Below are 27,676 nucleotides of genomic sequence, written 5' to 3'. Positions count from 1 at the left end.
CGCGTATAACCAGCCTGGGACTCACAGAGGAAGGACTGGCTGCCATTGTGATTGGAAGCAGTCGCAGTTGTAAGCACATGTAACCCGGGCAGCGCGTCTGCACCAGAATGAACGACTTGTTAGCCATTTTGACGTTCTTTTTATCGATACGCCTCAAGCAGAAAGAAACAACGTGTAGCGGTTGAAAGCCGTGCGCAGGTTAGTGTTAGTATGCGCTTTGATTTAATTCAGGGCACAATGTAGATAAAGTAGTAGCTGAACTGCGCCACCATGCACCCCACCCTGCACCTCTCCGCTTTACACATGTCTGAAATGAATATATACAGATGCAATGGGACCGAATAAGGACATTTGACACTATGCACCAATTTTTAACCCGAATTTTTACCCCTTCTACGTGGGCTGACCAGTCGAAATTTTCTTTAAAGACATAAAGCACACTGACAAATATCAACACGCACGCACACACACACACACACACACACACACGCACACACACGCATTCACATGTATGTAGTATGTAAAATTGACCAAAAAAATAAAATAAGTTTGATGTTAGAAAAAAAATACAATTATATGCATGAATACATGAATCAAATTAATCAAAAGGATGCTGAACAAAGGGCGCAATTTTGTGAGAAATCATTCTTCTGAATGTTTCATTGACTAGCGCGTCTTTAAACTCCCGTCTGTTTTTTGCGCGCTTGCTCCTCTCCGGAGTTGTAGTGGAGCTGGCGTTGCCCTTTTAAGAAGCAGGCAATGGGAGGCGACCGGGCTCTGTCGGGTCTGGGAGTGATCCGGAGCCCCCTGTCAGTGCGGGTCGGGCTTGAAGCGGAGGCAGGGCGGTGAAGGGTCTGACTGTCTGGACAGCAAGAACGAAGGTAAGCGAAACTTACCGTTTCACAGACCTCTGTCAAACAATCAGACGTGAAAGACAATGCGCAGATCTCGACTTGCATTGCTTTTATCGATGCATGCTCGCTTACTGTCCTGTTCTCAGCTATATATACAGAGCAGTGGTCTAACTGATGCATTATAACGATATGGATTTGTTTTTAAAGGCGGCTCTCAAAGTTTGGGAAGCGCGTCCCTAGTTTTCAGTCTTCCTCTGAATATGGAGTGTAGATAATATTTACACACTTAATCATTCTATTAATATATACAGTATACCCGTCATCATTTCATGCTAACATGAATCATTTTGTTTTTGTATTATTCTGGTTTCTTGGACTACTTTACAAAACACACGTTCGGGTTAAAATGATTGTAAATGTCCATTTTGTTTGTACTGTATATTCATTAATCATTTTTAAAAATGCGTGTTTTGTCTGACGGTTTTGTCGAGTTGATAATCGGGTTCTTAATCGTGCGTTTTTATTTCTTGTTGCTTTCCTGTTTAGATTTCATACAGTATAGGACTACACTTTGTATTATTATTATTATTATTATTATTATTATTATTATTATTATTATTATTATTAGTTGAGGAAATCGCAGCAGTGATGTTAAGTCTTCATTTTAAATAAAGTTTGTATTTTCTGTTTAAGTCTTTCATTATTACGTTTGATATATTATTAATTCTTTGCTTGTTGGTCTAATTCGCTTTTATTCGTGTTTGAATTCACTTTTCTGAAAAAAAGTTGCAAGCAATGGGGATACTGAGAGTTACAAAACTTTTCCACCGCTGCCTAGCTGTGTATTTATATTGTTAATGTGACACGCATGTCCTTCTGATAGCCTCGTAATAAACATACAGCCGTACTGCATTTCCACACAGCGGACCGGTCTGCCTGCGCGTCAAGCACATTAATAGCATGGGCTGAAACTAGATACTTTTGTTTCTTCACAGAGAAAGAAAGAGCAAGAGAGGGAGAGATATATAAAAAAAAAGGCGTTTTCATAACACAGCGCAACTTGCGACTGTACAGCTTTACCGCTTGCTGTTGAGTAGAGGGTGTAGGGGGTCCCTCCCTCGCCCCCTCTCCCTCTCTATCAACTAACATGTGTTTGTCATTAACTCCGTTTGCCTTTTCATTCACTGCCCCGCTGTGACGTGAGATTCGTGATTCATGGGTGCAGTTAGTCACAAGCTATGAAAACATTAAGCCTGACACCAATAATTTGGGAGGCAATGATAGACGCCCCGTCCCCTTTAAATGGCAATTGACATGTGGCGTGGTAGGCGCACACAATTACGTTACCATACAGAAATGAAGAGTTTATTTGCAAAATGTTTAACTGTATTACAGTTAAGTACCTCGATATTATGCAGTTATTATTAATATTCGTATTCTTATTATTATCGTATTGTCATCCAGATGTATTTTTTAGCATTCAGCATTTTCCTGTCAGCATTAAAACTAGTGTACGCCTTTTTTTCTGAACGCAACAGGATGCGACAACAAAGCATTATTGAAGTTCCTTACCGCAGAACACGAGTAAATTAAAAGCGCGTCCTGGAATGTTGCTTTTAGATTCGCATTCCCGGCTGGGAGTCAGGAATGCGATGGTGCTGGAATGTTCTTCTTGTGGAGTTTCATTTAGAAGAAGAGCGCTGGTTTAAATCTGGAATTAGACAGCAAATGAATGTTTAGCATTTCTATATTAGCTCCAAGATATTGTTGGTATTATAAATGCATAGCACAGGCTGTCTGGAATGCAGTGCAGCTGAATGGTCTATATTCTATTGCAATGTGCAAGCACGGAATTTCAGATGAACTGTTCTGAATGGGGGCGATTTACTGCAAAGAAAAGTATGCTTCTGACTAGACTGTGAATATATATGTAGATCTTGCCCACCCCCCTACAAATAATGACCCATTATATTAGGAATCTGAGCCCAGAGCTCTGCGGCTGTTGCAGCGAGACTAGCGGATGCGCGCTTGAGAGTCGCTGCTCGGTGTAATCCGATCGACCGCGGCTCTGTGTAACCCCCTCCCCCGCGTTTCTTTTATGAAAAATGAAAAAAAAAAAATGTCTGTGTTTCGTCCCTCCACTTCAATTAAAACAGCGAAGTCTGCCCGCCTCCATTCTCCCACCATTGCTGGCACAGGTGTTCACAGCGGCACAGCAACAATGACGGCAAAGCCTGCCACACCGAATAGTTCTGTGCAAATTAAAGTGGGAACTTTATAAAATAAAAAATTTAAATAAATAACACAGAAGCCTAACTTTCTTGCAAGTCAGTTTTTGGCTGTAGATTGTTTATTTTCACTTTGTATCAGCTGTTTGAGCCCCACCCGACACCACTTAAACACAGTGCGGCTGGGTGCGGTAATTGCTGTTGCACCGGGGTGTACCGTGTGATTGCCGGTTAGACGGGCGTGCATCGCTTGCACTGTTTTTCAAGGCATGGTTATCGCGCATTTGGAGCTGAAGGATTTCGCCCAGCACATTTCACACTTCAGATGTACGTGTCCGATTAAGTAGATCTTCTTCTATTTAACTTATTTTACTGCTTCACGTGTGACAGAAAACTTGGAAGGATGAACATCTCCACCGGAGGGAAAGGAAAGCAGCGGTGGCGTGAGACACTGGTAATTACAAAATGTCTGGAATACGGTGCTGACATTGTCTATTGATATAAAAGCAGACAGAGATACACGCAGGGAGAAAGGGGGAAACCTCCAGACTGTCTGGTCACAGATACAGCAGTTGGTTACAACTCAAGAAGTCTGAATATTTCTTCCAAGTTTTTCTAATTTGCATGGTTTGTTTAACAGGAAGGCAGGAACAGTCTGATAAAAACCCCGCTTTGTATACATGGCTTGTGAGAAAAACACCCAATTACTGTGACTCCAGTGTATCTTACCTGTCTATACAGTAGATATCAATTCTAACGTGTAAAAAACAAGAAGCCTTTTTATGTTTAATAGTAGTTCCTGAGTTGAGCACTTTGATTTATAATCAAACCGCACTCAAAACAACAGGCCTGGCTACACACAATGTATTAACTTATAAAGAATACTTTTGGAAAATGCATTTGATAAAAAAGCTGAACCTTTAAAAACTACCCATGTCTCACAATTAGAGTGGACAGTAAAATATAATACAATATCACTATTATTATTATTATTATTATTATTATTATTATTATTATTATCATCCTCGGTCTGGCTGACAGTGATCTAGTCGAACTGGAACACACCCCAGTCCGGTACTAATTTCTACAGGCAGCTCAAACACCATCTTTCTGCCGCTGACACACAAAGTAAAGCATTGAGAAAAGATGGAGAAAGACACTTTTGTGGAAATACTTGTAGAAATGTGACAACGGCATTACCTATTATAGGCGCTATTAGAAGTTTGGTTTAGAAATAAAGTGGCAATTGGTACAGTATGAATTCTTGTGTAAGAGAATTGATACTTTAGTGGCGTTCCGGTAGATTTCGGACGACAGTGCTGGCTGACCCTGTGAAATGCAGGGCTAATCAATGGTTGTTTAAAAGGCATTGCCACTGTGGGGTTCAGGAATGCGCTGTGGCTGTCTTGAGTGGAAAATCTTCCTCTAATACATCGTATATTATCCGGGGGAACAGGGAGAAGCTATTTCAGTGTGTTTTATTCGGCTCAGGGCTTGTTTCCTCCTATGCACGCTGCCTCAGCAAGCAGGCGAAACCGATCAGAAACTCTGCTGAAGGCACGAGTTGGAACGTTTGTCTGCTCCGCTTCGGTTTCTCGTAGGTTTCGACCTCAAGGCAAGCATTTGAAGTTGTGGAGAAAGGAGTTCTCTGTTGACAGTTGTCCTTTCCAGATACTGGACGGATTGTATTGAACTGTAAGGATGAGAAGAGGGTAACCTCAGCCCTTCACTTTCAATGGGATTCCAGTTCTGTTATCCTGCGGTAACTCGACACGTCACAGAGGGTCCACAGCAACAGCAAAAAAAACATATATGGGTTATATAATACATACAGAGATAGGAAGCCTAATGTGGAACAATTATGCACACAGTACATAGACATGTTAAATATATTCTGAGACAGCCACCTCCCTTCCTCTTATAAAAACCTTGACTCTGTCTTGGATTGCATTCATTCAGAGACAGTTAACTCCTAAATACATGCACCCTGTGCTTTTAAACGTTATGTTACACACTCTTTTGAAACCGCTTAATAATATTTCTGTATCATTACAGCAGACTAAACAACTAATTCTGAATACTAAACTACATACTGCACAGAATGTACTTTCTATAGGCAGGGTTTGAAGGTACAGGGGCTGTATTTTTCTTGTATTAACTAAACAATTTTCCAATTAACCTTGATAACAGATTATTTACTGCACTGTATTATTTTCAATGTCATGATGATTATTATTATTTCTAGTAGTATTAATAATAATAATAATAATAATAATAATAATAATAATAATAATAATAATAATTAGTCATTTTGCAGATGCTTTTATCCAAAACAATTTAGAGACTAGCAGGTGAACTATGTATCAGGAACTGATGCTGCAGAGTCATTTCCAATAGGACCTCGGTTTTATGTCTCATCCGAAGGAGGGCACACAAGAAGGTTGAGTGACTTGCTCAGGGTCACACACAGTGAGTCAGTGGCTGAGCCTGGATTTGAACCGGGGGACCTCCTGGTATCAAGCCCTTTTCTTGAACCACTGGAGCACCAAGGCATGTTTATGCAAAGTGACCTACAATAGGACTCAGTTTTACGTCTCAGGTTCAGTTCAATTCATGGAAGCTCACTGAGATTTGGATTGACTACTGCGTTAAAATATTCATTGCTAATAGCTGCGTACAGGGCCAGCACCAAGGAGGGGCTATACGAAACCATTTTAAAATAGAATCTGCCTCATTCTTCCACGTGAGTCCCAGGTGGTTGCTGCAGTGTGGGACACAAGCCCCCCCCCCCCCCCCCCCCCCCAGCGCACCTGTCAGTGTGCATTCAGATTCGTTCTCAGCAGCATGCTGCTGTTTTGATTTGTTTTTTCTTGTCTGCAGGTCAAGGGCTGTGGAGCCTTGGCCTGTCACTTTGTGTCTGGAGTCTTGTCACTCTCAACAGCGTCTTAATGAACTCGGCAGGATTTTGAATGCAGGTTAGCGAGTCAGACTGGCGAGGAAATAGAAAGTGACTGAAATGGAAAGGTCAAAGGGAGGTCATGCTCACTTTCCATGCGAGCTGTGAGCAGAGCGGCACTACAGGCCTGCAACACTGGCACGGAATGAGCCAGCTGGAGAGCGGGTACTATAGATTCAACACAAATGCTGTGTTACGTTTCTTTTAGATGTGAAACTGTTCAGTGTGTACAGCTATAGCCAAACGTTTTGCATCGTCCTATAACACATAAAGTCGAATGAAACCAGCTGAATGATGTTACGTGGACATATTGAATTACGTACCGCTTTGTAGTTTTCCATATATTTCACGAAAAACTGACAACAATTTCAAAATCTAACATGAAATACTGTACTACTGTTATGGCTTCCGGTAGACTTTTTTGCAATATCATTTTTTAGTTTCTTTGATTACAGGATGCTAAATAAAAGATCTGAATTATGTTCATATACAGTAGTTTTTTAGTGATGTCTCAATCCTAAAATTCTAGGCGATGCAAAACTTTTGGCTGTAGCTGTAGACGTGAATGACGATACTTCCTTTGCATGATCTATAGTCTTGTGATGTGAAGAACACCCAGATGAATCACTTACAGGGTATAGGCTGAGGGACCTGACTCTTTTAGCAAGTACAAAGAAGAATTAGGGAGGACTTGATTGGCAACTCTCCTTTACGATTTTAAAGACAAAGTTAACCCTAACCATTAAATGCAGCACAGAAACCAGAACACTTGGAGACAAAGTGGAGACAGGGTTATGACAGAGGGTAGGAGACACTTCTTCACACAGTGAGGGTATGCCAACGAAAATGAACTCATAGCTAAATCTGGGTGCAATGCAGCTAGTAACATGTCATAATCTGTATGATGTCCCTGTCAAATAAATGCAAATGGAATGGGTTACCTAGCCAAGTTGTTGATGCTGACTCACTGAGGTCCTTTAAGATGGTACTTGACAGTTTTTGAGGACAATCAGCTACTAGGAACTGGACCAGCTTAGATGGGCTGAATGGCTTCCTCTAATATACTGGAACCCGGGGATGCAAGAAATCCCAAACTATTTTCAGGTACTTTTTGTCCACTGTGCTCTCTGGCATCACACAATTCGACTTGCATTTCGAGAGCATCTATTAGAATAGAAACTCTTTACTGTGCAGCCGAGGGAACCAGACCATTTAAAGCTCCCTTCACTCAATCTTTAGCTCCAGTTGCTGTTGTCGTCTATGCAACTGGCTTACACCGTCTGCTGGACTACTTGAAAAGTGCAGAGATCATGTAAGCAGGTGTCAGAACTTTAAACAAATAATAATAATAACAAAATGTATCGAGAGCTTTTGATCCAGGAGTGCTGCATCTTCACCCGGACGCGTTTGTAATGAAATATATGACATTTTAAATCAGCAGACAGGATACAACCCATAGCTGATAGAAACAGAGTATATAAAACAGGAAGCTCACTCTCAGATTCCACTCTCCCTTCCAGCTGCCTTTGCTTCCCTGTGCACATTTACACTTTCACATTCACCAGTGCGCACACTTATTTCAACACCCCCTTGCTCCTGTAGTTATGACTTGTTGTGCATAGGAAATCAAACTGCTGGAACTGAAAATCTTGGAAAATTGACAAAATAGGCAAGTTAGCAATTGTCAGATTCAATTGATGACTTTAACAGACCACACCTGCGATTATAGTAAGAATAGCAAGAGAAAAGGAACACAGCCACACGTGGTAAAATGCATGAGACTTTTTAGAAGTTTAAGATGCCTAATTGAAACACAAAGTTGTCTAACATTTTCACCCATGAGTGCCTATTGTTTCTTTATCACCAATTACGGAGCAGAAATTTATGTTCTCGCACCCAGAGGTTTTCATGCAGGCGGGTATATAAAGGAGATAAATGACGAATCTTGATCTAATAAATATGCACACGACTGTATGCAATAAAATGTGCGAACGGTTGGTTTATCAGTGCTGGTCGATCTCAAAACTTTATCAAGTCGCGTCTTCAGGATTCTTCTGCCTCAACAGCATGGCTTGGTAACCCATTCCATCCCCTCACCACTTCCCCTGTGCAAAGAAGTATCTCTACCTTCCAACTGTGTGCCCTGGTTTTGTGCTGCACTTAAATTATTGGCTATTGTCCAGTTGTGATTACATTTGGTTACATTTATTTAATCAGAAGAGCATCACTTTTAATTTGTAAATAAATCTCTTCATATTGAGAGCAATGATATGTGGGGGTAACTGCATTATTGATCATTACTGCTACTGTACATGGGGTGAGTTCTCATAAGCAATTTCCATGTAGAAGTTTTGCACAGTAAATGCATATCAAAGTGTAATAAAGGATTGCAAAATCGGGCTTCCAAGTGGCGCATCCAGTAAAGGCACTCTGCTCGGAGTACAGGCTGCGCCCCATAGTCGAGATCGCCAGTTCGAATCCAAGCTATGCCACTGCCAACCGTGGACTGGAGTTCCCGCGGGCAGTGCATGATTGGCCAAGCGCTGTCCGGGCAGGGTAGGGGTTAGGTTGGCTTGGAGGTCCTTGGCTCACTGCACACCAGCGCTCCCTGTGGCTGGCTGGGCCCATGCAGAACTGCGTGGTCCACAGGTCAAGCATGGGCAAAATGACAGGTTTGAATTACCATGGTAAACTTTTCTAAGGATTAATTTGCAAGGATGTAAATAAAAAGCTGCTGTACTTGTAATAGACGCGGAGCTGGGAATGTTGAAAATCTTTTGCTCGGCTGAAATGGCTGCTGCTGCTTCTCCCAGGCTGGGGTCAGAAAGTTGTTTTTCTTCCAGGCTTCATGTGATTTTTTTTTTGCTCTCTTTTTCTCTCGCTTGCTCTCGGGAGGAGGGTGGGCCGACAGGAAGTGCCAGAAGTTTTTTTTTTTGGGATCCGCGGGGACCTCTGAGAGCAAGGCCTTTTCCTTTAACCCCAAATTGGCTGGATTTTGAGCGGCTTTATGTAAACCGTGGAAAATGCAGAACAAAGCACGTCAAAGCAGTGAGGAGCGCAGGGGAAAAGAAATGGAGAGAAGTACAGTAAAGCACAGGAAAATAAGCCTGGTTAAAAACCAAAGAGAATAAAGCGCTAAACTCCCAGCTCTGTTTAAGTACCACTATCTTTCCCTTTCACTCTGGAGACAGTCTGACGACCAGCTTTTTATTAAACTACACAGAGCTAACTAGATCTTTCCAGTAAATCCCCTCTGGTTTGCAGTACCACCCCTTCAAAGCAGATCTCCATTTACTTGTATATAAGATGCACGCATCCAGCAATCAGCCATACACTGTGCACATAGTGTCCCATAGTAAAAGCAGAATGTGATTAAGCACAAGAAAACATTTAAGCATTGTATAGAACAGAGCGGTGCAACATGTTATTGCAGACTATGGTAAAATGCATGGTTCCTTAGCTGCAAAATGACTGTGGTAAACATGTATTATAAGGGTACTGCTGTATAAACCACACACGGAGTCCGACAGCTGCATTTGATGTGCTTGTCTTTGGCAATGGTAAAGCAGTTAAGCAAAATGGTTTAATGTGTTCCAACTCTTTCAATTCGGTATTTATGCCTAAAGATGGTGCTGACTGTCCTTTCAGCGATCTTATTCTCTTTCATTGCTTACTTGCATAGTTTTTTCTGCATTTTCCGCGACTTAAGATCCAGTCATTTTATTAAGCTGCTTCTTCCCGTGCAGGGGAGCAACAGTTTTTGGTCGGCGCTCATTTCAGTTTGCAGCAGCCAACGACTGGAATGAATTTCAACAAAGGTTCAAATTAGAACAGTTCGTATCTGAGGCTGCTTTTAGCCGTAGGGTCGACTCGTTGCTGACTGGCTTCTGTATCTAAGTTGCTGCTGAGTTTTATGATTGGTTATGTGTTTTTTACTCCTTATCTATTGTGTTTGATGTTGTTCGCAGTGGTTGTGTCAGCCTCTTGCCAGGTCGTCATTGGAAATGAGAATTTGTTCTCAATTGACTCATCTGGATAAATAAGGGTTTTGATTGATTGGGAGTCGAGGGATGTGTTCAGATGCTGCACAATTAAATTAGCCAGTCTGCGTTCACTAGCTGTCTTCTGTCAACAGCTCGGTTCATCTGGCACCCCTCTACCCCTAGCCCACCTACCACCTAACCCCTACCCTCTACAGACAGTTGTGCAGGAGATGGGAGTCGTGTGAGTTAGATTGCTTACATACGTCCTCGCTACTTATTGTTTCATGTATTGGTGCCACTCTGGTACCTCATGCCACTCTAGCTGCTTTTGTGCTGCCATATTTTTGCACTGTATTTGAGCAGTTTTACCCTGCTTTTCCCATTCTTGTACTATGCATTCACCACAGTTTACCCTGGTTTGCCATGTTTATTAACATGCTTTACCATACCTCTCTGTTTTTTTTTTACAATGCTTACCGATACTTTACCATGCTGTCGCTGTGCTTCATTACACTTTGCTATGCTTTTACTATGGGGAACTTTTATAAGCATAGCCAGCTGCCCTGCACTGCCATCGAAGACGATAAGAGCTTTTGGTAGTGGTTCTGATTACTGAGGTGTTGCACTGGCATTCTGTATGGTATGTTTTACTGGATCGTGGTAACCATTTATAGTATTTTGTATTTCTTGCTTCTGCTTTGATCTTGCTTATAGCACTGGAGCACAATCAACATGCATAAAGATCGTCAGATAATAATACAAAACACAATCTGTAGTGCCTGCCAACCTAATAAAGATCACAAGGGCTTGGGGATTCAAAAGCAAAACGCTGAGGCTGCCTGGATGGACTCGCCTTAACTACACCACATTTGAATTTTTGCTCTGGATAAAGCTGGCCCTAGAAAAATCGCTGGAAAAAAAAAAAGTGGCCGGAGCTGCCTTTTAGGGTTTAAATGAAATGTGAGCTTGCCTCCCTGCTTGTCTGTTCTTTCCTTGGCTGCTTCATTCGCTGTTTTCCTGCGCTGCTTAAGGAGTTTCCAGCCAGCCTGCATCTCACCACCTCTCAGATGTGTGGCAGATACTGGCGAGAGGGAGCTAATTGGTGCCATGTGTGAGTGATGTCATCGATGAAACCAAACAGAAAAACAACATGCGTCACACTGCAGAGTTCTACACATGTTATGTACACATAGATACCTCATTTTATATACAGCTATGGCCAAATGTTTTTCACCACCTTGAATTTTAGGATTGGAGAATTTTTTTTTAAACAACTGTCTGAGCATAATTTAGATATCTTATTTGACATTGTGTAATTAAAGCATTTCATGTTAGATTTCAAAATGTCATATTTTTGTCACTTCGTTAAGTATAGGGAGAACTACAAAGCAGTGTGTAATTCAATATGTTAACGTAACATTATGCAGCCGGTTTCAATTTGACTTTATGAAGCGAAATGAGTTCATTCTAGAGGGTGATGCAAAACTTTTGGCCATCGCTATAGAATATAGTTATTAAATACATTAGGAGAGACCTCCATGTTCTGCAAAGGCAGTGTCACAGGTAGTGCGACAGTAAGGCAATCATCTGTATGTATTGTTAAGTGATAAGCATAATTACACTGTTCTTTCAGAAATGGTATAGATCTAGGCATAGATCTAGGAGGCTGTGTGGTCCAGTGGTTAAAGAAACAGGCTTTTAACCAGGAAGTCCCCGGTTCAAATCCCAACTCAGCCATTGACTCACTGTGTGACCCTGAGCAAGTCACTTAACCTCCTTGTGCTTGTGGGTGAGACATTGTTGTCACAATTCCCCTGTAAATGACGTTTGTGATCTAATCACGATTGATGATTTGGGATGATAGTATATGAAGGGAGCTGATAATATCAAGCAGTACAGTAACGGTACCGCTACAGTACTGACCAAACTTCACCCCTGTAACCGAGGCACTCCAGCAGTCTGGTATGGACATAGACAGATATACATGTCAGTGGATAGCAGTCTCCTTTGTAACAGTCAGTCTCCCCGCCCCACTAATCCTGTTGTGTAAACTCTCCCTAGCAGTTGCTATAAACAGTGGCCCATGCTGTTGGAATCTCTGAGACATGCCGATTCCATTATCTCTGCCCAGGGTGAACCACAAACACACATCGGAGTGAGTCACCCAGTCAGACTAGTCACGGGGTCTCGGAAGCAGCACCGGGAGTGGCATCACGTCACTCGTTTATGGAAAAGGAAAAGCATTGCAACAGCAAAGCCAAGAAACATCCATAAACTGCGCTCTTCTTTAAATCTCGATAACCCCCTTTTCAATTCCACAAGGGAAAAAGAGGCTGAGCTTCAGTACATATCCCCTGCGTTGCCAAGCACTTAAAGATTGCAGGGATTAGCAAAGCGTAGCAAAGCAGAAAAGTAACCCTTCTGAAAGTTTCTGCAGGGTAAAGGGTAAGAACGGTAAAGCACAGAGCAGTGTGGTAAAGCATGTTCAAAGGCATTGCAAAATAGGGCTGATGGCTGTTATATTACTTGGTTGGTCCCCGCTTCTATTCTCTCATTTTATCTTGGCATGATATTAGCATGAAGTAAATAATGGCTACTCTCATGTACTAAAATAAAAAAATCACAACGTTTCCAACAGTGTCCTCTGGTCCTGGTTTTTGTAAAGAGCTTAAAGAGTTAATAGCTGGGTTCCAAAAAAATCTAGTGTTCCACATCCCCACTTGTAGCTACAGCTGTTTAAATAACACACCTGGCATTTTTCTTTTGATTTGTTAACATCCTGACAGCTTTTTACACTTAGAACTTTGAAGTCTGTTTCAGAGCTCAAAATGCAATACAATTTTAAAGTCTGTTTCAAAAGCTCTTTTCAAAATGTCCGCTCTGGTGCACTGGGCTTTGAGATCTGTCTTCTAAGTCACTGCAGGATTTAAAAATAAATAAATAAATAACAAGAGGTTTGTTTTTCTGTTCCGTACCACATCATGGATCGTTATCGCTGTGTTTCCTGTTTGAGAATGTTGGCATTAATCCTTACGCTGTTGGTGCACTAGAGCGGACATTTTGAAAAGAGCTTTTTGAAGCAGACTTTAAAATTGTAAGTGTAAAACGTTGTCAGGATTTTAACAATGAAAAGAGAAATTACAGGTGCGTTATTTAAACAGTTGTAGCCACACGTGGGGACGTGTAGCGCTAGATTGCTACTTACTCTATAAAGTATAGGAGAGGGTTAACTTTTCTCTTGCTGGGATTTTAACTGGATGTTGAAAACAGCTTGTCCAATTGTAACGGTTGAGATGCACTGTACTGCATCACAAGTTGTGAAATTCACTGAATCTAGCTCATGGTGTTACGCGTCAGTTGTGTCTTGTGATACTGTGCACTGAACACACTGTCCATGCTGATCACACCAAAGGCAAAGAGCACTGTTGTGCATTTTCAAAACATCTCATCCTAGCAGCTCTGATAAAAGTTTCCCATGGTAAAAGCACAGGGAAGTGTAATAAAGCACAGTGAAAGCATGGTAAAGCATTGTATAGAATAGTAATAATACTGCATATTAGTAAACATGGCAAACCAAGTAAAACTATGGTGAATGCATAGTATAACCACGGGAAAAGCACGGGGGGGAAATGAAAAAAATATCCTGGTCAACTTTTACAAGGGAGGGGGTGTGCATGATAGTTAAGGGTCTAGATTAGTTTCCAGTGCTATAAAGCTTGTGTTAATGATTAATTTTAACTTCTAACTGCTGCAAGTAGACCCACAGTGTTTTTGCCTGCCAAGAGCCTAAATTCACCCCCAAATCCTAAAACAAATAGCATTTCTTTTTGATTGATAGTGTAAAGTTGTAGTCTTAGAAGTGGAGTCTCTTTGCATGTACACAGACACACAGCGCACGTCTCTCCCTGCGTAAATCACTGAACACTGGGCTCCACAGCTCCAACTCGGAGATTCGACTCCAGGCAGCGCCACAGAAAATGTTAAAGAATGTCAGCAGTGTTTAATCAATTTCGGAGAGGGGGTGGGGTGGGGTGGGGAGGGGAGGCTGGGGTTTCCACAGCTTCCCTAACCCCACCCTCCCTCCCAGTCACGCCTGTCAGAAAGAAATATTTCTCGACTGGACAGCTCCGATCCCGTTCACAGATATCTGTTTTAATAGACCTGGTAATAAAAATGAATGCTTGTTTACGTCTCGTTAGAAATTCCTGTGTCAGAAAGGGCTGCCAGAAGCACAATCAGGTGAACACAAACCAGCACGCTTAAATTACACATACAAACTGTGGTATAACCTCAGAAAACAACACTATTACAGTTCAATACAAGATGCCCTTGTGTTAAGCCGCACTGCCTTTCAGTGCCCCCAAATGCAAATAAATAAACCACAGCAAGCATTACTAAAAGCATCAGGCTTTGTGTATTGTATTATGTGCATGCGTATCTGGGTCAGACAGCACTAACAGGCAGCTAAACTTACAAGCAGTGTCTTTACCATCAAAATCAATTCAGATCAGTGTTATACAAGAGCCACAGGGCTAGCAATAAGACTCCCATTGCACAGCAGTCTGCGAGCTAATCGAGGTAAAACCTAGAACGGGTGACACTGCTATGCAATGGGAGTCTTCCTTCCATCCCTGGATTAGCTAACGTTAACGGGAGTATCCTATTGTCCTAGTCTGTGCTTTTAAGAGTACATTGAACAGCAGATGGAAAGGAATTCTGCCATGGGCTTTCGGCTTTTTATTTATCTAATATCTTTGACATAGATAATAGAGTTTCCACTGGAACCATCTCCTTTTTTTTCCCAGCAGTTTAAACAATTCAAAATACCAACAGTGAGAAGTACTATTGCAAGTGAAGTTTATGCTGCCCCCCCCCTCAGACTGGAATAAAGTAGCCAGATCCACAGATTTGCTTTCTCATTTTAAGAGATTGCTGATTGATCATTTGAAGCAGCGTTGTGATTGCTCGTGATGTGATGTCAGTGACACATGGATCGTGAAACTGTGCGCTTGCTGTTCGCTTGTCCTGCGTGCAGCATTAACTTGCTCCTGCCCTCCCTCTTGGGACGCCTTTGTAAACAAGCTGATTGTAGACTGTATGGATTTTCCATTGAATACACATTTGTAATAAAACCTGTAACTGAGTCATCAGTATTATCAGAGCTATAAGAAACCACACTGTCATCTGCATACATGTGAACAAAGCCTGTTTTTCAAACACTTTGTATGTCATCAATAAAAATAAGACGTCCAACAATGGACCCTTGTGGAACATCTAGAGACTTCGGCAAAAAAAAAAATCTGACTTTATTCTTTGAAAGTTTTGTGAATGCTCTGAACAGTATGATTTAAACCACAACGAATGATCAAAATCAGCTTGATCAGTGTTTGAGAAAGAACAATACTCAGATGTCAGGGGCAACAGCAGCAACAGTAATTAACGGAGACTGTTGGCGAAAGCCTATCGTCAAGCTTTCGGAAGAAGTCTCGTTCTAATTGAATCCGTCCCATCGTCTCTGCTGCAGCTTTGGTTCTCAGGGTCTGCTGTTTATAGCTAGCGTCGGTGGAAAACAATATCCCAGATGCTGTTGTGTGGAGCGTGCCAGCTACAGATAAACAAAGAGCGCTGTGAGAAAGTGCAAACCAGAGTCTTAAAATACAAGGCTTGCCCCGGAACTGAAGAGCTGCTGCCTTGTTTTCTGTACTAGGCAGTTTGCAAAAGAGAAAACTGCGATAAGCACATACTAGACCCATGGGAAATGCGCTTTGGCAAAGTCTTGTGCTTCTTCGATTTTTTTTTTTTTTGTGTCTGATTAAATCCTCTGCTGAGTAGCGTGGACACCCGTTTGTACTTGGGCATTCAGAGACTCAAAAACTGCCCTCTCGCCACCCCCAGCGGAAAAGGTTAGAGGCATAGAGACTGAACTGCTCCCTCCCTCACCCCCTAAGAGAAAGGGTTCTCCCTCCAGTCCAGGGCAGGCTTGAGGCATGGAGACTGAACTGCTCCCTCCCTCACCCCCTAAGAGAAAGGTTGCTCCCTCTAGTCCAGGGCAGGCTTGAGGCATGGAGACTGAATTGCTCCCCCCCTCACTCCCTAAGAGAAAGGGTTCTCCCTCCAGTCCAGGGAAGGCTTGAGGCATGGAGACTGAACTGCTCCCTCCCTCACCCCCTAAGAGAAAGGGTTCTCCCTCCAGTCCAGGGCAGGCTTGAGGCATGGAGACTGAATTGTTCCCTCCCTCACCCCCTAAGAGAAAGGGTTCTCCCTCCAGTCCAGGGCAGGCTTGAGGCATGGAGACTGAACTGCTCCCTCCCTCACCCCCTAAGAGAAAGTGTAATCTCTTCAGTTCAGGCCTGGTCAGCACTGTTTGGATTGTGATGCTCGGCTCAATAACTCAATAAAGACGTTTGCTGAAGGTCAGGTCAGTACTTCTTCTGTCAAGTGTGATTTGCTCAGATCTCACAAATCTAGTTGCAGGAGCAGCGAGGTCAGGTCTGGTCAGTCTCGTTTGAATTGTGACTTGGTCAGCTTCCATGCTTTACAGGGTTAAAAGTCATTGCTGGAGTCTCTGAACAAAGCTGAAAAAAAACCATGCAACCAGTGCAGAAAACAAACTACCCAGTGGTGTTAATATAAGGGAGGGACCAGGGAGGGATGGTAGATCCTTTCTTATCTCTCCCTCAAGATTTTAAAAGACATCCCGTAGATCATTCCTGAGTGTGAGAACATTGCTGTCTTCCTAATGCTCAGATCCAGGTTAGGATTACAAGGTTGTAGGAACTGTTCCTTCAGCTCAAGATAAGAATCTCGTCATTGGTCCTGGGTTCTGACCCTCAGTAACTGGACTCAGAACATGCTTGAATTAATATAATATTGCAAGAAAGCCTTTTACTATATCGTGATGAAAAATTAGCAAACATTTGAATGCACAAAAAACGTGGACTGCCTTACCCAACGTAACTGATCAATATTAACCCACTGCAGCACCTGTTTGAATAAAAACTGTAAAAAAAGTACCACTGTGGTCCTTTCAGAGTCAGATCAAGGTGTTCGGAGTTACTGTAAAGCTGGGTTTGTATGAAAATCCTCAATACAGCCTGCAATTCCAAACGTCCTGGGTCCGTTCCTTCAGGTGCGTGTTCAACTCTGCAGCCAGTACATCACGGCCTATCTCTCAAGTTCTTAGAAAGTGAAACTCGGCCATGCCAGGCTAGCTCTTCTGCTGGGATTGTGATTCGGTCAGAAACCACGACCTTTAAACAGAGTCAAGCCTGGCCATTCATCCTTAATTTTACCAAAGCACTTACAAGAAACACTGTCAGGCAGAGAGACGCTTCATCTAGTCCCAGTGACCTGATCCCTGCTATTTAGCTAATGCACAGCAACAAAGAGTTTCACTTTCTTGGAAAGGTGGGGGGAAGGGGGGCGGGGGTGAATAAATTGCGCAGTTAAAAAGCTTAATTAGCCAGTGGCCATTGCTGGAGTCTGCTGTCCATCATTACACCTTCTCAGATGACTGCTCTGCAGACACACAGAGCTGTTAAGTGAATACTGGGATAGCGCCTGAGCGTGGAGAGAAGACTGGACAGTGCAGGACAGCGAAGGGGTCTGACAGATTTATATCCCTCCATTAAAGAGTCTGCATTGCTGTGTTGGTAAACACAGAGAGACGGAGAGAGTCCTCCCATGGACCTGTTTGTTTATCTGTAGCCATCGGAGCCTGAACCAAGACTAAACAAAAACAGCTCGTCCATGTTTAGAGAGGATTTATTACTGGATAAACTTCCTCACAGGGAATCCCGATGTCATGCTCTCGAACAAATGGGTTTAAAAGATATATTGTCTAGGTGTGAGAGAGAGGATGTTTGCTGTTTTTACAGCCAGTTCAAAGTATTTCTCATTGGCTGCAGATGCCTGGTTTAAATCTGGCTATTAAAATGAGTTGGTGTTCCCTTCCTCACCCCCTAAGAGAAAGAGGGCTCCCTCCAGTCCAGGGCAGGCTTGAGCACAGCTGTGATGCTCCCTCCAGTCCAGGGCAGGCTTGATGCACAGTGACTGTACCTCTCCCTCTGTCCATCCCTCACGCCCTAAGGTAAGGGGCTCCCTCCAGTCCAGGGCAGGCTTGATGCACAGTGACTGTACCTCTCCCTCTGTCCATCCCTCACGCCCTAAGGGAAGGGGCTCCCTCCAGTCCAGGGCAGGGAAGGGGGCTCCCTCCAGTCCAGGGCAGGCTTGATGCACAGTGACTGTACCTCTCCCTCTGTCCATCCCTCACCCCCTAAGGGAAGGGGCTCCCTCCAGTCCAGGGCAGGCTTGATGCACAGTGACTGTACCTCTCCCTCTGTCCATCCCTCACGCCCTAAGGGAAGGGGCTCCCTCCAGTCCAGGGCAGGCTTGATGCACAGTGACTGTACCTCTCCCTCTGTCCATCCCTCACGCCACTAAGAAGAAGGGGCTCCCTCCAGTCCAGGGCAGGCTTGATGCACAGTGACTGTACCTCTCCCTCTGTCCATCCCTCACCCCCTAAGGGAAGGGGCTCCCTCCAGTCCAGGGCAGGCTTGATGCACAGTGACTGTACCTCTCCCTCTGTCCATCCCTCACGCCCTAAGGGAAGGGGCTCCCTCCAGTCCAGGGCAGGCTTGATGCACAGTGACTGTACCTCTCCCTCTGTCCATCCCTCACGCCCTAAGGTAAGGGGCTCCCTCCAGTCCAGGGCAGGCTTGATGCACAGTGACTGTACCTCTCCCTCTGTCCATCCCTCACCCCCTAAGGGAAGGGGCTCCCTCCAGTCCAGGGCAGGCTTGATGCACAGTGACTGTACCTCTCCCTCTGTCCATCCCTCACGCCCTAAGGGAAGGGGCTCCCTCCAGTCCAGGGCAGGCTTGATGCACAGTGACTGTACCTCTCCCTCTGTCCATCCCTCACCCCCTAAGAGAAAGGGGGCTCCCTCCAGTCCAGGGCAGGCTTGATGCACAGTGACTGTACCTCTCCCTCTGTCCATCCCTCACGCCCTAAGATAAGGGGCTCCCTCCAGTCCAGGGCAGGCTTGATGCACAGTGACTGTACCTCTCCCTCTGTCCATCCCTCACCCCCTAAGGGAAGGGGCTCCCTCCAGTCCAGGGCAGGCTTGATGCACAGTGACTGTACCTCTCCCTCTGTCCATCCCTCACGCCCTAAGGGAAGGGGCTCCCTCCAGTCCAGGGCAGGCTTGATGCACAGTGACTGTACCTCTCCCTCTGTCCATCCCTCACGCCCTAAGAGAAGGGGCTCCCTCCAGTCCAGGGCAGGCTTGAGGTATGTGCCCTTGCTACACTATAGAAGACTAAATATCCTAACTAATATTACAGTTTCCAGTCCTGCAAATCCTGCACCTTTCACAAGTACTGAATCAGAGAAAGAAAGAAAGAAAGAAAGAAAGAAAGAAAGAAAGAAAGAAAGAAAGAAAGAAAGAAAGAAGTTACTTATTTTTAACTAAAACGACCTTGTGTGGAATTGAACAGAAACATGCTTTTAAGTCAGGGTTCGGGTACAGCCCATAAAATGAATACCATTGCAATGAACTCAGTGCAAGGCTGAAAGGGAGGGCAGATCTGCTAATGCTAACGCGAGCCCAGATGTTTAGGCCCAGATTAAAATACTCTCCGCTAAGCATTGCCTTCTTTAGGCAGGGCTGTCAATTGTTTGGCTCAGGAGAGATAGAACGGCTGTGCAGAGGGGGCAGAGAGACTTCATTTATACAACCAAAAAAAGACAAAAAGCCTTTCACCTGCGCCGCCCTCCACCGATTATACAGACCACGTAGCTGAGAAGCAGAGGCGTCAATGGATTAGCACGTTTTCACGATCCTATAAAAGGAGAGCAATTAAAGAAGGTTTAGCGCTTTCTTACAAGATCGTTCCAAAAAACAGTAAACTCCAACAGTGGAAACGAAGGAGGAGTAAGCAGAGCTGTGTTTACATTGCTGTAGATCTTTCCTGAGATGAAACAGACGTCCATTCCTCCTCCCTGTGCTGCTGAAAGTTTCAAGGAGGGAGGAAGCGTGTGAGCTTGGAGCTCAAACTGTCTTAACCCCTTCAGGTCCACAAGGGCAGCGGTTGTTCAAACGATTTCTTCTTAAGATATATTTGGGAGTGACTCAAGTATCACGAGTGAAATGACAATCTGGGAGACCAGATGCAGCGTGTCAGTAAATTTCTGACTCCTGTTTCATGCATCTCGTTGCAAAAATAAGAAAGTTAGAATCATTTTTTTGTGGGACACTGTGACAGAGATTGAATGATTCTTGGTGTTAGAAAGGGAACAGAGTACCCTGGACTAAATGGCATGACAGTTTATTCCCAGGGTTAGGTACTCGAATTTAATGACCCGGACGGGAAATGGCATGGCATCCGCGGATTGGAGGAGCGAATGCACTCATTAACCAAGGGGTCATGAGGGAGGGTATAAATAGGGGACGTAGTAAAAGTGATCTGTTCCTTTGTAAATGGTTAGAACAACCTAGCAGGAGAGCCCTGTGGTAAGAGTGTTGTGTTTGTTTGTTTGTCATTTAAGACTACTGACAAGATCCGGAGCTGTAGCCGAAGGCCAGCATCAAACCCGGATACCAGCACTTCCCTGGTTTTCCGAAGAACTATATTTCCCTCCCTCTCTCATCCCCCTATGAGAAAGGGTGCTCCCTCCAGTCCAGGGCAGGCTTGAGGCATGGAGACTGAACTGCTCCCTCACCGCTACGGTCCACTCCTGGAATAGTATACCGGTGCGAGACTTTGATCAGGCAGCTGCTGAGGGAGTGTTGGGCTTTGTGGCAGGTACAGAGTCTCTAAGGGGCTTAAAGGTCAGTCAATAGATTTGGCAATCCTACTAAAAACTACCAACAGGTGTGGTCTGGTGGAGTCACACGCCAGGCTGCAGACCCCTGGAATCGGGTTCAAATCCCAAGGGAGGCAGCTGGGTGTCTTTGGGCTAAGGTTTCAAACCATGACTCGCTAGGACATCAGCAATACCCCTTCCCTTAACAGCTCTGCCTGAGACAGGCGGTCTGGATTGCAAAGTTATACACTAGTGTAGAGCCGACGGAGACCCAGACGGTCACATTGCATGGCTTTCTTGATTCAAAGACACACTTGGCATCGGACAGCTGAGGTTAATGTAATCTAAACTTAGGGTGGGGAATTAATAAAACAAGCCATTGCTGCAGAGATATTTGAAAGGCAAAATATTACAAAGGCATTTGAAGGCTCTTTAGAAAATATAAAATGTTTAAAAAAATTTGGTAAGAAAGAGTGCTGCTTATTGCATAGTGCTCACAACCTAGTTAAAAATACTGACAGCTTACTAAGAAATTACCAAAAAATGATTAAATTGTCCACTGTATGTTTTGCAGTTTTGCCATGCTTTTCTCATTTTTATATGCTGGTTTTGCCATGTTTATTAATATGCTTTACCATACCTCTCTGTGCTTTACAGTGCTTACCTATGCTTTACCATGCTTTCACTGTGCTTTATTAAACTTTGCTGTGCTTTTACTGTGGGAAACTTTTATAAGGGAACCACTGTGCATTGTATACAGTGTGCTTACACATGTATATAATTAGCACGTTAACAAAAAGATTCTCGGAGCTAATTGCTTCACGTTACTCAACGGGTTTATAATTTATAAGCAATTTACAGACCTGTCATTATAGGATGATGGGTTATTATGATGTACAGATTTCGAAAAGCTCTCAATGATAATCTAACTAAACATGCAGAATTGAGTTTGATTCAAGTATTTTCGATCGAGGTACCCACAATATGGAAATCTTTTCCTTGGCAGTGTTTTGTAGGTTGGGTAAAGTGTTTTGGATGCATTTCTAAAAATTACACCCAAAAAGCAGCTTTACTTTACCTTCTAGTGAAAGTACCTTTTTATCAAAAAAAAAAAAAAAGGCCGCATAATAAAATGATATGAATCTCCACTTTCACTGCATGTACAGCAGTGTGCATGTGCATCAGAACACCCCATTGCTTCTGCAGGTATTGCAGTCCATGCTTGACAAAACTACCAGCTGTACAAAGGAAAGGCTGTGGGTACAACTTCGAGAAAAGGGGAAACAAATTACACCAGCGATTTTGAGAGATGTTGCCAAAAAGACGCCCAGCTCTTATTGCCGCCAAAGGGGGCCGTACTAACTATCAGCATTAAAGATACTTTCAGACTGTCTTTTTAGTTTTGAATGAGTTTTACGTAAAATGCGTTCGCAAAAAAACTAATTTCTGTAGTAAATGAATGCACTTTGTCTGAGCAAAGCTGAGTAAATGACTAACCCTGAGGTGCTCTAATAAAACAGCACCCTAGTGTAGCTACACTATCCTTTGTTACTGAAGCCCCCACCCCCCCTCCCCGCTCTGTGTTTGCGGACGCGTCAAAAAATATACTGCTATAAATCAAAGTTGCCAATATCTACACTGTTGAGTTGTTAAGTTGTTGCACAAAAGAGCAGCAAACTGGCAAGGAAAAAAGATTTGGTGCGGTACATGGGGGGTGGGGGGGACCTCCCCCCCGTACACCTTCGCATGTGGAAGCAATTAGGCAACAGAGGTCCCGACAGCCCCCCCCCCCCACTCAGGGCTGAGTCCCAACAGTGTTAAATCTGTGAAACACGCTTGTTTTTCCTGCTCAAGTCTCCAGTGATTGGGAGCGTCTCTCCCTCCCCCCTCTCTCCAGTGCTTATTAAATCCAGCTGTGGTATTCTCCTCTGCATAAGTAGCTCTCTGTGATTCGAACTGCAGTCCATCTCTGGCATTTTAGCTTCTTTTTTTGTCTATAATCAAGCTTTGCTCTTTATGTTTTTTTGGGGGTTTTTTGTCCAGACTTGGAAAGTCGGTAAGTTGTCCAAATTTTCTGCCCCCAAGACAAATTAATAATGGGAAGAATGCTAATAAGAATAACTAGTAAACGAGACACATCTCTTTCGTTCCCTCTCCGCATGTTCCAGCATCATGACGAGGTTTTGTTCTGTAATGTAGCAAAGTGGTTCTGTCTGCTAAAACCGGTGTCATCTATACCAGGGATAGAAACAAGACCCATTGCATAGCAGTTTGATCCATTCCTGGTTTTACTATGAGTTTACCTACACCTATATCCCCTTCGGTCACATCTGTTTTTTATTTAAGTTTTAGAAATTAAAAAACAAGTTTGTGTGAAGTCTATGGAGTTTGAGAAGTTGTCCTGCCATAACATAATAAAAAAAAACATACATGCATTACTAAAGCATAGTAAAGTATGGGCTAGCTTTGTAAAGCACACAGAGGCACGATATGGTAAAGCATATTAAAAAGCAAAGCATGGCTAACTATGGTAAAGGCTTGCCATTCGTGTTACACTTGTGTAAGGGAAGTGGTTAACAGACGGGGAAGCTTTCCTCCGACCCTTTCTGTCCCACAGCAGGGGCTGCAGTCGCGCACGCGGAGCAGCCTGCCCTGTACTGCAGCATGGGGGTTTATATACAGAGAGAATAACACACGGCTGGTTTGCATCCTTGTTGAGTGTTTCCGGATGAACATCATGCAGCGTATTGGTCTATAACGACTGGAATCGAAAGCGCTCGGTGGTGCCTTGCCATGCTAATAAATCTTCCCTTTCAACACGCTCTGTGCTCGCTGTCCTTGTAGCTGCAGCTGCACTCCAGTAATAAAGAGGGTGTTGGCACTTGTGCCTGACAGTACTGTAGACAATGGCAAGGACTTCTGGCCTGCACAGAAATAAAGAGCACACTGAATTGCACAAGGCAGCCTTATGTTACATAAATTGACCTACAGGCTTTTTCAACATTGGTGAAACTTTGAAGGAAGTGTTTTGTGATAATTAAATGGAATACTATACAAAAGGACATATATACACACACACACACACACACAAAGTAAAGTGCAGAGGACATTAAAAAGGCTCATTGAGAAAAAAATGCACTTTCCAAGCACTGCGTGACTGAGAAAAAGGGCACTTTTGGGGCATGAGGGCAAGAAGGCAGGGGCTATAAAGGGAAACTGTGGCCCCCGAGGGAAGAACTATAGTTACCAACAGGGGACTATAATGCCCAAAGCCGCAGCATGATGATGTAATTTGAGGGAGTTTGTAAAAAAATAAAAACTATTGACTATCATCACAGGGGCAATAGTTGTATCTATTTTTGGTTATGTGATGAGGTTTTAAAAGTGTGAAGACTTGACACACTCAGTGTGAAATATGATTTGCCATTGATTGGTACTCGGTTGTAAAGGTGAGGGAAGGACAGCTGTTCTTGTTTTGAAATCATTACATTAGTGAATGGATTTATTCAATACCTGTCTGTAAATGCTCCTCAAAGGAGATTTAGAGCATGAGCACAAGTAAAGACATTGATGTGAAATGGCCGTCTGAAAAGTCGGACGGCTTGCATCAGATGGAAACGGCATCCCATTACAATGATCTGTACTGTGTATTATTATTGTTTGTGCATTTATTAGAACACCTCAAGATGTGTCCTTTATATCCTTTATATACCAGCCTGCATGAAAACCTCAGGTGTGGGAATTTCAATTTTCGGTCTGTAATCAGTCATAGGGAAACAACAGGCGCTCGTGTGAAAATGTGACCACTTTGCGCTTTTAATTAGATGTCTTAAACAAGCCTCATGCATTTTATCACGTGCAGCTGCGTGTTCCCTTCCTCTTACTATTTTAAATGATTTGCACATGTGTAGCCTATTAAAGTCGTCAGTTAAATTAGACAATCGCTAATTTGCCTATTTTCAGTTCCAGTGGTTTGATTTCATGTACGCAACAAGTCAAAACTACAGAAGCAACGTGGTGTTGTGTATATAGTATTGGGTATTGTGTAAGACAAAGGCAGTGTTTTCCACACTCACTGTCAGAGCAGCCAGCAATTCTACTTGTGGATATGGGCTTGTACCGCAGGGCACCCTGTGTCATAAATATAAATGACTTGGCCAGTGTGTGATTTTTTGATTCCAGAAGAAAAAACAAATCCTTTCATCTCTGCTGGCTCTGCCTGCTTCTATAAAATCCCTAATAATGAGACTACATAAAGGTAAGGGCAGGAGTAAGGTTTGATGTTTTTTAGTTTTTCGTGCACAATTAAAACTGCTAAGACACAAAGTCCGGTAACAGGGGTGTACCTGGAGGTGTTCGTGACACACGCAAGTGACCTGGTCCCCGTCAGCTTATTATATCTCTGACTATTTTAAATGAATTGCATGTGCGACCTGTTAGTCACCAATTACATTTTCAAATACAGTGCTTTGATTTCATGTGCACAACAAATCGAAACTACAGAAGCAACGGGGTGTTCTAATAAGATATTTATTTAGGAAAGGCAGAACATTTTAATTGGAGATCTGAACATCTAATATATACACGTGTTCCCATTGGGAACGTGTCCTTGTGTCACTTCTGTCTGTGGCCTCGGGTCCTGCCGTGTCTGGGTTCATATTGACACCATGCAGCACTCTGGTACAATGCGATCGGACAGCCTGACTAAAACCCTGAAGGCTCGTTGCTCTGTGGTCTTGTGGTTAGAGCTGGGATCCTGGGGGTGAAGCTGGCCTTGAATCCCAATCACATCTCATCCACTCCTGGAATGATTGCGTGGTGTATGCTAGCGGTTACAGAGAGGACACATGGGAAACTTTGACTTTGATGGGAAACTAAAAAATAATCATGTGAGCTTCACTTAGGAAACTCATGTAATAGATTAGCTTTTAGACTATCATCTCGGCACAGTGATGCACCCAGATGACAGTCTAAGAGGGGTCATCTCTAATTCACTGTGATTTGCGATTATTTAAAGCATCCATTTTCGCTTTCCGAGTTAATTGCTGCAATTCTGAATTCAAACCCTGGTGAGGATGCTACTGTGTCAAGCTGGTTGTTGAAATATTTTTTTTTTAAATTACACGTAGTATAAAGCAAGTGGACTGTCCTGCTTATAAACCTCCCTCCTCCCAAACACAATCTCTGGCGTAATGCCAGGAAGCACCATCCTTCCTGCACCCCCCGTCATGCCAAGCGGCATTTCCAATCAAAACTCTACCCCGGAGTTCAAACTGCGCACATCCGGAGCACAGAAAACAAACTGCACCACATTCTGTCCCAACAGCAGACCGGCTTACAAAAGAGATATCCAGAATGCTATTATCATAAGCTTGTTAAAGCAAGCTGGGCTAAATTTATTTTTTAATGCCTTTTTTGGCTTTCAGGTTATTATTAGCATGGTTATTATGGTGATTCGGTCTGGTTCTCCAAGCAATTGTATTTGTTGATGTAATACAAAAAAAATGAAATGCTGCGAAACTATTTTATGGTTAAAAGTTCACTGCTGCAAATGGTTACCTGCCATATGTAGCACACACTTTTTAGTGACGTCCTGGCTGCCCAACCTATGGAGATGGAGCTTGACTCGTGGGGGACCCAGGCAGAGGCTAAGGCATGCCCCCCCCCCTCCCTCCTGCACATTGGATGACTAGAGAGAGAGAGAAAGAGCAAGAGAGAGAGAGAGAGAGAGAGAGAGAGAGAGAGAATCTGGCAGAATATCTCATGAACAAACACTTATTAACCACAAATTGGATATCGAAACAGAGAGGAGCGACTCTGTACCCAGAGACACAGTGGAGATTGAGACTGAGACCCACTTTGTCCTCCACTGTGAGAGATACAGAGACATACTCCCTCATGCTGGCAGACAGAATAGAGGGCTGTCTGCTCCTCAGCCAAGATGAGAAAGTGCAGGTCTGTCGGGGGAGAGGAGAGAGAGAGGGAGCAGTAATAGCTGCAGTTTCTAGCGTCCTACCACAGGGCCAGAGACACACAGCAGACAAGCCCGACACACACAACAATGTTTATTTAATGTCTGTAGTTTTGCGAACTCCAGCACATTGTATCTTTGGCAATACTTGTTCAACTTGCCATGCCAATTAAATATTTGAACTTGAGAGAGACAGAGAGAGTGGGAGACAGTTTTCTGTCATTTGAATACACAAGTATGTAGATCTCCCAGTCAGAATGTCAACAACAAAGCATTCGAAATGTTTAAACAGGTTAAAAAATAAATAGGATTCATATCAGCTTGTCATCATTTTTTTTATTTTGCTTTCATGACGTCTGTAATATGTTTCAAAGTGGCTCCGGCAATCAAGTTGAGAGCGTATTTTCTCGCACACTCTTTGTGTGACACACCTGGCAAAGCAGAGGGTGTGCGAGAATGACATAAACTCTCAACTTGATTCGAGGCAGCCCCCGAACACTTACAAACAGAAGCGATAACAACAACGTCCCTGTTGTCCTTGTCTAGGTTATTTAACTGAGAAAGCACATTTGGGAAAGACTGCACAGAATGGAAGTGGAAGTTTGACGGTATGTTTCTGGCAGGTTGCCCTCTCCTATCAAGACTGAAAAACCTTCCGGGCTCCTGCTGTTAGGTGAGTTCAAAGCTTCAGTGTCCCACAGTTAGAAAAGCAACACTGAATCGATTGGTGATCGCCAAAGCTTTCATTTCACAAGCCTCAATTAAACATCCATTGATCGATCAGTAACTAGCTACCAAGTTACTCTGCTAGTGTATAATTATTTAATTAGGAAATTGGTTGATTGCACCTCATTGATTTATAATATGATTCTTTAGTG

The 27,676-nt window shown here is 43.4% G+C and overlaps 1 protein-coding gene across 2 annotated transcripts in view; it reads left to right on the top strand.

Moving 5' to 3' along the window:
- The first annotated feature begins 781 nt into the window (after positions 1–781).
- The window catches only part of kank2 (KN motif and ankyrin repeat domains 2), a 54,504-nt gene continuing 27,609 nt past the window's right edge, over positions 782–27,676 (top strand). The window contains exons 1-2 of one of the 2 annotated variants that reach the window (XM_041235710.1): positions 782–881; positions 27,345–27,471. The gene's annotated coding sequence lies outside the window, so the exon portion shown is untranslated. The remainder of the gene's footprint in view (positions 882–27,344; positions 27,472–27,676) is intronic. The other variant, XM_041235712.1, reaches the window with a different exon arrangement.

This window comes from Polyodon spathula, chromosome 38 (genome assembly GCF_017654505.1).
Source record: "Polyodon spathula isolate WHYD16114869_AA chromosome 38, ASM1765450v1, whole genome shotgun sequence".
Classification (NCBI taxonomy): domain Eukaryota; kingdom Metazoa; phylum Chordata; class Actinopteri; order Acipenseriformes; family Polyodontidae; genus Polyodon; species Polyodon spathula.
The sequence above is the reverse complement of the archived record's forward strand: the minus strand, read 5'-3'. Positions and strand labels throughout refer to the sequence as shown.